This window comes from Pelophylax lessonae, assembly GCF_965119305.1.
Source record: "Pelophylax lessonae genome assembly, chromosome: 1".
In the NCBI taxonomy this organism is placed as follows: Eukaryota; Metazoa; Chordata; class Amphibia; order Anura; family Ranidae; genus Pelophylax; species Pelophylax lessonae.
The window spans coordinates 250758607-250772219 of record NC_138768.1 but is presented as its reverse complement, the minus strand read 5'-3'; positions in this window follow the sequence as shown (position 1 = coordinate 250772219).

Here is a 13613-nt window from a genome sequence, read left to right as displayed (position 1 = left end):
AGGGTGCCATTTGTTTATCAGTCATTTGCTACACATAGCCATTATTCACAGGCAATTTTAGTAGCTGAGCTGCAAAATATGTCCTGTAAAGGCAAAGCCTATTCAGGTAACTGTCAGCAAGCTGTTTAGCAAGAGAATCGCCCATGTAGCCCAATGGCTGACTGCAAAAGACACCCCTAGCTGTTTTCAGGGGAAACGCTTACTGGCTTTATTAGGTTTTCGGTGGCAAAAGCTTTTGTTTCCCTGACATAAGACTTGTGTCTGCACAGAGTATAGATGTAAACACAAGAGATAAAACCATGCATATTTATGCATTGGATGATAAAAAAAAACTATCATTCCACAGCTAGATCACGACCATGTATGCTCCCCATTTGCTAGACATAACCAATTGACCCACAATAAATCTAGTAAGCTTACATTTTATTGTTCCCGTCACTTTATGCACCAGCAAGGTAAGGAATATAACGATAACAATGAAGAGATTTAGTGACACATGATATTATCTCCTTGTTACCACCTTGTTGACTTGAAAAACATTGCAATTCTTGCTTCACATCTCACCTTTCACATGTCATTAAACCCACACCCTTCCTGTGACATTGTAAATTTGCCTGACTTTTTCGGATTACCAATACAGAGGGGAAAAATAAAGGCTTATAATTTATTTCCCAGCTGCCATTGCAAATAAAAGGTTTGCTTCTTTACAGGACTGGCAGGTTCTATTCGCAAATAATGAAAGCAATGCGCACCATTCAAAACATTGTTGGAAAGAAATTCTCGGTGACCTTGTTTTGACATTCAGCATGTCGTTTGCAATTATTTTAAATACATAGCAGTAGAACAATATTACATATTAATAGTTTTCTGGAGAATCAGCCCTTGGTATAGCATGTTCTGCTTGGCATACTAACAACTTAAACCCACAAAATATTGCATTTATGTACTGCCTGAGGAACAAAAGTTGAGATAATTAATGTGATTTCTGGTAAATAGATTCTATATCTCAGTTTAATGTGCATGACACAACTATTTTCCTTTAAAGTAGAACAAATAACAGCTTTTCTTTCACTTGTTCACCTAGTAGATTGCATAGTAACAAGTTCATTAAACTCCACTCAAATTTGATATTTACTATGTTTGGAACTGCAGCTATAGTTTATTATTATTTTAAATTATAGCATCATGTTTTCAGTCTATTTTATTTTATTTTTTGAAAATGTATATGATTTCAAAATTTTTTTTTATTTCTGTTTTTACTGATTTTACAATTTTTCTTTTAAAATATTGAATTCAAGGTAAAGCATGTTATCTAAAGGGACAGCATAGCAGAAGTTTTCTGTCTTTTGACTCGCTTTGTCTGTGTGTACACAGGGCCGCTGATAGGGGGGGACCACCAGTCCTTTTATAGGGGGCCAGGCAAACAGGGGGGCCCCAACAGCACGGGTAATCAGTGCAGTCGGGCAGAGGGTCAATTACAGAAGGATGACCTTTGCGGGCCCTCTGCAGCACCTGAAAGCAATCTTCTCCCCCATCTGCCAGCTTTCAGCTGCTGCAGGGAAAGATAAGGGCACAGAGCATCGTTCCTGTAATTACTTCTCTGACACTGATCACCCTTTCCCTGTTGTGCCTGCTTCTGCTCCCCCCTCCGAGTCTTTCACTGTGCTTCCCCCTCTCCCATGTGCCCCCCTTTCACTGTGCCGCCCCCCACCCCCCACAGCGCTGCAGGCTGCCCTGTTCTGTAGAAAAATAACAAATTGTAAAAAAAAAAAAAAAAATGAAAATTAAATGATGTTATGAATCATTTAAAAAAATGTTAATTAAAATTGTAAAACATTTTAATATTTTTAAAAATGTTTTTATTTTTTTTAATGTAAAAAAAAATTACAAAACAATTAAAAAGGGTTAATTCACAGAGGTTCTATACTATGTTTGTGTCTGCTAATAATGATTTACTGTATTTTTAGTGAAAATATTGTATTGATATATTCGGAGGAGGGGGGGGGGGCCCTGTCAGGTAAGCTGTACAGGGCCCCATGATTTCTAATAGCAGCCCTGTGTGTACACACTAATCTGTGTGTATACATTTCAGCTTCAGCTATTGAGACCTATTAATGTTTTTTTGTTTCAACAGAACAGTTAAGCAGAATATGGAAAGAAAACATCAAAATAATGATATGCAATAGGGCAAGTAGCTAAAGGGTTATCACTTCTGCCTAGCAGCACTAGGGTCAAAGGTTTGTATTCCAACCATGGTACTACCTAAATAGAGTTTCCATGTTCTTCCTGTGCCTGTGTCGATTTCCCCCCTGCAATGAGGTACTGAGGTTATTTGGCTTCTATATACATTGGACTTAGTACGTGTATGTATGAATGCGAGTAAGGGACTATCATGAATCTGCAGCATTGTTTCATGCCCTGACTGTCTGCTTACCTCCCTGGTCAATGTATCAGCTTTAGGGACCATGCTTTCACACCTTTGTGCTTAAGTAATCTTCTCTCAGCATGGCTGCACCCTAGCCTCTAACAGGAAACACTATATTAACCCCCGCAACAATTGTGTGAAGGATACCCTGAGTGTTTCTTGCTGTGTGCTCTACGTCTGATCTCTGTGTACTGACTTTGGCTTGTTCACCTGACCATCCCTGTCTGCTTGTTGCCCTGACCTTGGGCTTGTCCTCCTGATCATCCCTGTCTGCTTATTGCCCCGGCCTTTGTCATTTTCTCCTGACTATCCCTTGTGGTCCTGTGCTGCTTCTTCCTCATCATCCACCAGAGCTAGCCATACGCGTGAGCTGGGAGACCCTGGGGGGGGGGGGGGCGCGACCTGGAGTCAGATGCAGCCAAGTTCATCCTCACCATCACACCATCAGAGGTTCTGGTGAAAAGCTACTGGCTCTTAGACTCTGCACTCAGGAAAATCTTATGCTCTAGCTCCTTGTCCAAGACTGTGACTGTGACCCTGTGTAGCTGCTGATATATGTAAATCGCTGCAACAATTTACAACACTATACAGGCGGTCCCCGGGTTACAAACATCCGACTTACAATCCACTCCTACTTACAAATGGAGGGAGGCAACAGGAAGTGTGGAGAAATCTAGCCTTAGGAAGGGAAATTCACTCCTTTAACCACTTTAGCCCTGGAGGATTTGGCTGCTCAATGACCAGGCCCTTTCTTTTGGTGGTATTTGATCACCTGTGCGATTTTTTTTTTTGCGCTATAAACAAAAAAAGAGAAACAATTTTGAAAAAAAAACAATATTTTTCACATTTTTTATATGAAATTTAAAAAAAAATTAAAAATCTAATTTTTTTTTAACATTTTAGGCCAATTTGTTTTCTACTACATATTTTTGGTAAAAAAATCACAATAAGCGTATTTTGATTGGTTTGCGCAAAAGTTATTGCGTTTACTATGGGAAAGATTTATGTCATTTTTATTGTTTTTTTTAATTTTTTACTAATAATGGTGGCGATCTTGATTTCTTTTGCGGGACTGCGACATTGCGGCGGACAGATCGGACTCCTAACTGACATTTTAGTCACTTTTGTGGGTATTGGTGACATTACTACAGTAATCAGTGCTAAAAATATTCACTGTTACTGTAATTGTCACGGTTCTCGCCTTGGCTTTAAGACAGTCAGGCGTGGTCGCCGTTAAGTACCTAACATGGGATTTGAACCTGTGTACTTTGACATTCTGTCCTGTTAACCTGCCTCTGAGTCACACTTCAGCTCATATGGATCCAGTCTTGTTAATCTGGTATTCCCTTCAGCACTAGGGGGCTGGACTTCACCTGAGTGTGCTCTTGTCTCTCATTGACCACCTGAAGCTAATTGCTCAATTAAGCAAGCTATAAAACACTGTCTCTCACTGAGAGCATTGTCAGTTCATTGCTGATCCTTCCTTGTGCCTGTGTTGCTGATCTATGTTCCAGACCTTGTTCCTGTTGACAGACATTGTTCCTGTTTCCCAAGCGTGTGTTCCAGACTGACTCCGGCTTCCATCCTTACCTTGTTGTTCCTGTGATCCTTATCCGGACTCCTGTCTTCCAGTGACTTCTGTTATTCCTGGACTTCCCTTTCCATTGCATTCCTGCCGGTCCTGCCTATTGGAGCATTGTCCCTGCCAAGCCCCCGTGCACAAATTCACAGGCCAGGTGGCTTTCTTACCTGGTCACCTTGGACTGTGGATATCTGCAAGGGTGAGCGTACATCTCTGCGTTACAGACTCCGACAAAGGTAAGCCTCGTGACAGTAATATTGACACTGGCAGGGAAGGGGTTAACATTACTGGTGATCAGTGGGTAAATGTATCCCTAGGGGCATGATTCTAACTGTGGAGGGGCATGGCTTGTGAAATAATCACAGAGACATGCGATCCTTTATAGCAGGATCACATAGCCTCTGTGATCACTTCAGTGAGAATGACAGACGGATGTGTTTACATCAGCCATCTGTCCTTCTCGCTCTGCTGCGGGAGATCACGAGTGGCTTGCGCTGGCTTCCCAGGTAACCAGCGGGGGTGGGAGCGCACCGCCGCCGGCGCACGCTCGCCCCCTACAGTCTACTGAGCGAGCGACGTAGGACTACGTCGCTTTGCCCAGCAATGACTGAGTGCCGCAGTAAATGTACGGTGGGCGGGGCTGAAGCGGTTAAGAGTTCTTATGGGAAAAAAGTGTCTCCACTGAAGCTTTATCACTAATCCTTGTTTCCACAACAACTCAAAGTTTCAAAATCTAGTTGTCATAGGGACAAAAAGTGAGGTGAAATCATGTGAACAGGGGTACAAACAGCAAAACAAATGGTACAGGGGTGTTAACCCTTCCCTATGCTATCCAAAAAACTTAAAAATGATTCTTTTGGCTGGAGCTAAACTTAAAAAATATACCTTTTCCAACTTACTAACAAATTCGACTTAAGAACAAACCTACAGTCCCTATTGTGTTTGTTACCCGGGGACCACCTGTATATGCCTGCATTCAGTATATTTACCTGTAATAAACTAACTGACCTTTTTTACATTTTTTATTTTTGATCTAAAGATACACAGATTATATAACTTTCCTACTGCATGCGTACTTGCACATTTTCTTTGCAAGCACCTCATTGGTTTCTAAATCTAAATAAAATGTCATTTTCAGTCCACTGCAGTATGATGCAATCTCATTGTTGAATATATCTCTGTCCTTTTTTCCCAAACATTTGGATATGCCCACTGCTTGCATTAGATTGAAATCCCACTGATAACAACAAAACATGGCTCTCTTCTTGGGCCACAATTGCATTGGCTCAAAGTTTTCTGTAGTAATGGTTATTTTTGCAACCTGTCTCATTGCAACCTGTAAACTGCCAAGAAAGGGATTTGGACAGAGGCAGGCAGACTTTTTAAGCAAAGTTGCCACATTGTTGGAGGGCTGTAACCATTTGAAGAAAAATATGCCCTGGCATTGATGGGGGTAAAAAAATGTTCCAGTATCAGTGAAGTGGAAGTGTAAAAAATAACCACAGAGGTGATAAAATACCACCAAAAAAAGCTCTATTTGTGGAGAAAAAAAAAAAAAAAAGACAACTATTTATTTTTTTTGGGGGGGGGGGGGGTACAGTGTTGCACGAGTGCGCAATTGTCAGTGAAAATAATGCAGTGCCGTATCACATTTTTTTTAAGATTTATGGATAGATTCAGTTTACAGAAAAAAATCAATTTTGACTAGAAAGTGAATATAGTCTGGTAGGTCTGCTCCCTTAACCAGTAACTTGACTGTAAGGAATCTAATCTATTTTTTTGATAAATCGGGTCCTCATGTAAGCTGAATCAGGTTCCTAGGCTTACTTTGCCCTATTTGCCTCAGGTCTAGATCTTATGGTTGATATAACTAAGTGTCACAGCGGCACACTAAGATATACTTTGTATCTAGGTTTTGATGTATGTCTCCTCTGTATGTTAGTGGCTCATATCTGGGTGATATTTTATAAAGCACTGTAAATAGGCCAGTGAAGCAAGGTGACTCCTAGACAATTATTCTGCTATTTTTATTTTTTTTTGTAAAGCTGTAACTTAAACTTGCAATATACCCAAGCATTACGTTTGTGATTCTTGCTTTAAGCTGGCATTAGCCTATATATCCTCACTACAGTCATTTGGGACCTCTAAAGATCTGTAATCTTAAAAACAAAATATGATACAGGTTCAAGTGATGAGCGCAATGAATCTCCTTTCCTCCCTCTTTCACATTATCCTATTTTATTTTATTTTATTTTTATGTTTATTTTTGCCCATTCCTCTTCCTGTTATTAATAAACATTGATAAGCACTCTTTAATAGGAAACTATATGACCTCAATTCACTTTTTAAAGTGACCCTGTTACTACAGGGTCAGAACTAAAATAATAAGTAAATGTAAACGCTATGTACCTACCTTTTCAGAAGGCCTGTATCTACCAGAACCATTTTTCAGGTTTTGCACACATTTTAAAATTCACATTTTAGGCCTGAAAATTAGTTAATATACTTTTTATTTTCCACGTGCCCCCATTCACATAGCATAACCTGCTAAAAAATTAAAATCGCAGCTTAAATTTTTTAGGTTTTCTCTTTTAAAGCATCCAGCAAGGAAAAAAAAATCTTAGGCAGTTGCCATTGTTTAGGAGGGCCTGGGCAGCTGTCTTTGCTTTAATTAACCCTGCCTGTAATGTGCAGGCAGATGTAATGAAATGTATCTAGATCTAAACACTGTCCTAACAAAGGATTAAAGATGTAGAAGCTGGATTTCTTGCAATGTATGCTAATGAGGACAGACCTGGGACAGTCTTGCTCCATTGTTCAAAAAACCTTGGAGTCAGCCATGACACCTCATTCTGAGAAGCATCTTAAAGATAAGCAATAAGAAATAAAAAAAATAGGCATGCTGTGTGAATAGGAACACATATCAAACATTTAGGGACATTTTCTCAAATTAGAATGGAAAAGTGGAAATGCGTTTTAACCACTTTACCACCGGAGGATTTTGCTGTCTTACGTCTGGGCCACTTTTTGAGATTCGGCGCTGTGCGACTTTAACTGACAATTGCGCGGTCGTGCGACGCTGTACCCAAACGAAATTTACGTCCTTTTTTTCCCACAAACAGAGCTTTCTTTTGGTGGTATTTTATCACCTGTGCGATTTTTACTTTTTGCGCTATAAACAAAAAAAGAGCGTTTATTTTGAAAAAATAACAATATTTTTAACATTTTTTTATATGAAATCCCCCCCCCCCCCCAAAAATGTAAAAATCTAATTTTTAAAAAATTTTTGGCCAATTTGTTTTCTGCTACCTATGTTTGGTAAAATCACAATAAGCGTATTTTGGTTGGTTTGCACAAAAGTTATTGCGTTTACTAACAAAGGGAAAGATTTCTGTCATTTTTGGTGTTTTTTTTTTTAACGCGTAATGGCGGCTATCTGCGATTTTTTTTTTTTTTTTTTTTTTTTTGTTCAGTGGGACTGCGACATTGCGGCGGACAGATCGGATCCTTGACTGACATTTTTGACACTTTTGGGGGTACCAGTGACATTACTGCAGTATATATGCACTGTTACTGTAAAAATGACACTGGCAGGGAAGGGTTTAATATTATTGGAGAGGGAGGGGTTAATGTATGCCTGGTGCTTACTAACGTGTGGGGGGGGGGGGAGGTGACTGAGTGACACAAGGACAGATCGCATGTTCAGCTATGCTGAACACTGCAATCTGTCACTCCTTGTCACTTAGGAGATCCGCCCGCTCTGTTTACACCGCCGCTCCTCCCCTGGCCCGACTCCCGCTGTGACTGAAAACAGCGGGAGCGAGCCTCCGGTGGCGTGCGCGCGCCGCCAAGAGCGGGGAATGTCTGGTGACGTAGACCTACGTCACCAGACGATAGCGAGCCACTGTGCCGCAGTAGCAGAACAGTGAGCAGTGGGGAAGTGGTTAAAGTTCCTTGCATCTGTGGTCCTGTTCCCTATCCTGGGTGATCCTAACTTTTTACAGACTCACTTCATCTCCTTGTTTTGTTGTCTGACAGCGCCCATGCGCTGTCAGACCTTGTACCTCTTCCTCACTCTGTCCAAAATTAAAGAAATAAATGTGACTAGAGTTGGTTTTTAAAAAAATATATATCTTTTTTTGTTTGCTTAGCATTATTTAGATGTAAAATTATTCTGTTCCTTTGTTGCACAAATCACACATGTTAATGATATTCCAAAAAGATTGCAATACATAATCATTTCAAATCAAAATTTCAAGTGTATTTCAATATCTTCAACATTATAAATAAAAAAAACTCTAATGCCTCTCTGGGAAATGCAGTCCTTGGCTTACAATAAGATGTAACTGGAACCCGGGTTTGTTAATAAGTGGAAGCTACTGGTAATTTCTGCAGCAGTGTTTGATTCATGTTTATGGAAGCAAAACATTTTTAAGCATCCCTCTAATCAGCAGCTGTTCCATTAACCTTTCTCTGAACCAAGAGGCCACCTACTGTTAATATAGCTTGGGGTGTTTAATGCCTTTTTTGCTGTTGCAGGCCAGCATTGCCTCTAGTGATGTCATGTTATTCCTCTAGAGTATTAGTTCATTTGATCCCTGGGACAAGTAAACAAATTACTGAATTTATATAATTGACACTCTTACATACTGAGTACAGTGTGAAATGAGTCATATAGATAAGTGTGACTCATATTTAAAACAAACCAGAATTGTAGGTACAGTATGCAAAGAGCTGCATACATTGTTGAGACTTTAAATAAATGCCTATGATAATAAATTAAAAATATATATTAGAATCTAAATAAAGTAAATGCTAAATCAGAGCAAGCTGAATCATAAACATGCCCCATTGGGTATTGAAATGTGAGTACCTCTCATTGTCATCTTCATTGTAAGGTGAGATTTGGGGAAGGGCCAAAGTGTCAGCTTAAAATGTTAATACTTGTATATTATTTTACAAGCTACCTGGGATGCGGAGGGAGTTTTCTCTTTCAAAATTTCAGAGCACCCACTCACTAGTGGTTTACACAAAGTCACTGGAGGTTCCATGAGAGATTGTGATAATTTGCTGCACCCATTTGTGTAGAAAAGTGTTCCACTTAATGCATACATAGGTCTGGTGGCATTACTCAGCAGAACTAGTAGTTCAAGACCAGTGTAGAATCTATTCTCCTTATTCAGGTAGGTAACAGGTAACACTCGTTATCTTTTAAACTATCTATAGTGGCATTCTTCCTACTGAACACCAATGTAACAGGATTTTCTTCTAATTGACCACCAATGTAATGGTGCCCGGTTTCACTTACTATTATAGTAAAGAACATTCTTCCCGCTGATTGTCAACATTAAAGGCATTCATTCTCCCACCACCAAATGTAAGGGAGCACTACAAGGACCAGTAATTAGAGAAGTTACCATTTATGTTTCTTTACAAGTTACCAGGGGCGTAACTACAGGGGAAGCAATTGCAACCGGGCCCCATGCTCCAGGGGGCCTGTGTGGCTCCCCTGTATACCTGGATAGGAGGGACGTCAGGGGCAGCATGTAGGGAAATCACTGTCCTCCTTTTTCCTCCTGTAGTTGCAGGAGGAAAATGGAGGAGATTGGTTTCTCTGTCTGCTGCTCCCGTCACTCCTCCTATCCAGTTCACTTGTGTTTTGCTGTCTCTGGGCCCCTGTGTGCTCCCCGTGCTCCCTCCCCTCTCCTGCTGGCTGCTGCAGGGGATGTGTCACAGTAGAGAACCAGGAAGGGGTCAGTAAATATGTAATTTACCAGCTCCTTCCTTTTCTGAATGGACAGAGTCATAGTCAGTCACATTGTAAAAAAAATAAAATAAAATGATAAAAAAATAATACAATTAAAATACCAAAAAATAAAAACTGCTGACACCAGTGGGTGAACTTCCAGGATCGCAAAGGTCACACTTGCGACCGGGCCCTGGCATTCCACCACCATGGGGAGGCCCCAAGATGGCAGGAAGTGGGCCCACTGCAGAACTAGTGAAAGGGTCCCAGGATCAGTGGGAAGAGCCCCAGGCTTGAAGGGAAGGGCCCCAGCCAGGGGTCCGGGGGGCCCTTCATGGTTTCTTGCACCGGGGCCCTGAAGGTTCTAGTTACGCCTCTGCAAGTTACTGTTTATGTTTCTTTACTCACCATTGCTATGATTATTTTTTGTTGTTTAATGATTGTTATTGAAAATCATTTTGTCACATAGAGAAAGAAATCATTTTTATGAAGAGGTTCTCTAATGGTGGTAAAACAAAGATCAGTTTTTTTTATTCGGCCAGCAGATTGAACGGAAAAAAAAATGGACCCGATTCCCCCATCCACACATTTGATGTGGATGTGGGAATCCACCCCGCTGTGTCATTATGTTCTAACGACAGGGAGACTCCCCCACCATCAAAATATACAGATCAGCACTGCAGCCTATAGCTTGCAGTACTGATCAAGGGAAAATATACTGAAAGGGTGGTTTAAAAGAAATCGATTAGTAGGTCCACTTCTGTTCAACCACAGTGGCCACACATAGATCAAAATTTAGTCAGTCCCTGCTGAACTGGCCGAATTGCAAGCCATGAATGGCCAGCTTAAGAGGTTAAAATGGTTTCAAGCGTTTCTCCACAGTAAAAATATCAAAAAATCATAAACGCTGTTTACGAAGGAGGCTGTTCTAAGCTTCAGTTGGTGCATGTTTTCTGACTCCAAGCCTGATTTAGGTTTTAGCAAACACAAGTTTACTTTAAACAGCTGGTAGACTACTATTGATTCTTGTTTCTTTTAGATAAGTTCTAAAAACTATCTAACGATCTGCTGTTAAAAAATAGTTTAAAAGTTGGAAATGGCAAAATATAGACTAGTAAGACCGGATTCTGTTGTTAGTAAATTATGCTAAAGGATCCAGAGGGATGAAATAACATAACAAAGACTTATATTGGGTTTATGAAAAGACAGACAGACTTTTAACAGACCCGGGCCTGTTCCCTCTCAAGGGCATAAGCAATGCCTCTTTTCCCATTCGCTCTCCCATTTAAAGTAGTTGAGTTGCAGTTAGTTACAGTGACTTTCCGAAGTGTTAGCATTTCTTTGTTGGCCTCGGCAACACCCGTGGGAGGGCAGACTGGGCAGCATTTAGAGGTGTGGGGTTTGCTGATCTCCACCTTACAAAATCAACCAAGTCCTTTCTTCCATCTGCTGTCCACTCTGCCATCCTGAACAGCACAATAAAAGGCATAAGAAATACATTTTTGGAGTTGCATTGGAAGAAATAAAAAAATAATGTATATGCAAAAATACAGAACAGAAGGGAAAAGAAAATGTCAGCTAGATAATACAAAGGCTTATTGTAAAAATTAATAGTCAAACAGTTAAAATTTTGGTGTATAGGGCGACTGTCAGGGAAGATGCATACATGTGCACAGGCGCATGGTTCCTGAAAGCCCTGTTTGTGGCCATGCGCATGGGGATGTGCACATTGGTGCCAGGTAGGCTATTTCAACTGCTTTAGTGCCTTGTGTCAGTGTCTTTGGTCTATTTCATTCCTGAAGCATCTGTGCATCTGTTGCTGTATTGCTCACCCATTCCCAACCCGAACTGCTACTGACTTTTCATGAACTCTGCTGCACTGACCCTTGGCTCATCCCTGGGCTACACTTCTGCCTTATCCTTCTGTTCATCTGCTTTGTTATTACTGAACTCAGTCTGACTTCTAACTAACCTTCTGCCTGCCGCCTGTGTCTGATTTCCCTGCTAGTTGCTGACTTTGACTGTCTGACCTTGCCTTGCATCCTCCTCCTGCACCAGATCCAGCTGTAGCTGTGCCTGTCATCATTTTCTGCTCTTCTGCCAGCGTAATACCAGCCAGCTGCTCCTGCGCATCCAGACGCACACCAGCACTCTTTAGTAGAAGTCTTATCAGGCACTCCTGCCGCTCTGTGGTCCGGCGTTCCCTGTTACACTACCAGAGCTCCTGAACCAGAGCTGTAAGAGAGGCCTTCCTCTACACTCAGGCCCCATCATCAGGTACATTACAGTGACATGTGACACTGTTCCTTTCAGTCTTTACATTGAGAGCCTGGTTGATTAATAATATACTGTTGTTATTATTATTATTAACCACTTTACCACCGGAGGATTTTGCTGTCTTCCGTCCAGGCCACTTTTTGCGATTCGGCACTGTGCGACTTCAACTGACAATTGCGCGGTCGTGCGACGCCGTACCCAAACAAAATTTACGTCCTTTTTTTCCCACAAACAGAGCTTTCTTTTGGTGGTATTTGATCACCTGTGCGATTTTTACTTTTTGCGCTATAAACAAAAAAAGAGCGTTTATTTTGAAAAAATAACAATATTTTTAACATTTTTTTATATGAAATTCCCCCCAAAAAAGATGTAAAAACCAATTTTTAAAAAACATTTTGGCCAATTTGTTTTCTGCTACCTATGTTTGGTAAAAAAAATCACAATAAGCGTATTTTTATTGGTTTGCGCAAAAGTTATTGCGTTTACTAACAAAGGGAAAGATTTCTGTCATTTTTGGTGTTTTTTTTTTTAACGAGTAATGGCGGCGATCTGCGATTTTTTTTTTTTTTTTTTTTTTTTTTTTTTTTTGCGGAACTGCGACAGAATGGACCCTTGACTGACATTTTTGACACTTTTGGGGGTACCAGTGACATTACTGCAGTAATCAGTGCTATATATATGCACTGTTACTGTAAAAATGACACTGTCAGGGAAGGGGTTAATTTTATTGGAGAGGGAGGGGTTAATGTATGCCTGGTGCTTACTGACGTGTAGGGGGGGAGGTGACTGAGTGAGTCATGGACAGATCGGATGTCCAGCTATGCTGAACAGTCTGATCTGTCACTCCGTCACTATGGAGATCCTCCCGCTGTGTTTACACACAGCGGGCGGATCTCCAGACTCGATCCCCGACGATCGGTTAAGAGCAGCGGCGATCGCCGCTGCTCCTCCCCTGGCCCGACTCCCGCTGTGAATGAAAACAGCGGGAGCGAGCCTCCGGCGCGCAAGCGCCGCCCAGAAGGGGGAGTGTCTGACGACGTTAATACTACGTCGTCAGACGATAACGAACCACTCTGCCGCAGTAGTATTACTGTGAGCAGACGTAAAGTGGTTAATAATAATACTATTACTACTATTTCTTAGCAGAAGAGTAAACCCAAAGCTTCCTTGCAACATCATATGATCCATAGGTGTTCTGCATTATGGGTGCTAATACTGTTAGAGCCTAGCCTTTTATGACTTGGAACATGTTCATAGGGACACATGGCCCCAGGAAATACAACTCAGAATCTTTGGTTCACTTAATGTAAATAAATTGTTCACTTTGCAACGGAAGTTGCACTTTGAAAGGAAATTTGCCTCAGAGCTTAAGCTGGCCATGCCTGGTTTAAAATTTGACCAGTTCAGCAGAGACCAGGCAAATTTTAATCCACGTATAGTCAGGGAGGTTGTACCGATCAATTTCACTGTAAACGGCTTGTTGAATTTTGCCTGCTCAATACTGTTGGCTATAGAATGCAATGCTGATGAGTGTATTCTGACAGAGGCGAACCAGGGAGGATTTCCCCATCTACTTCAAGTGT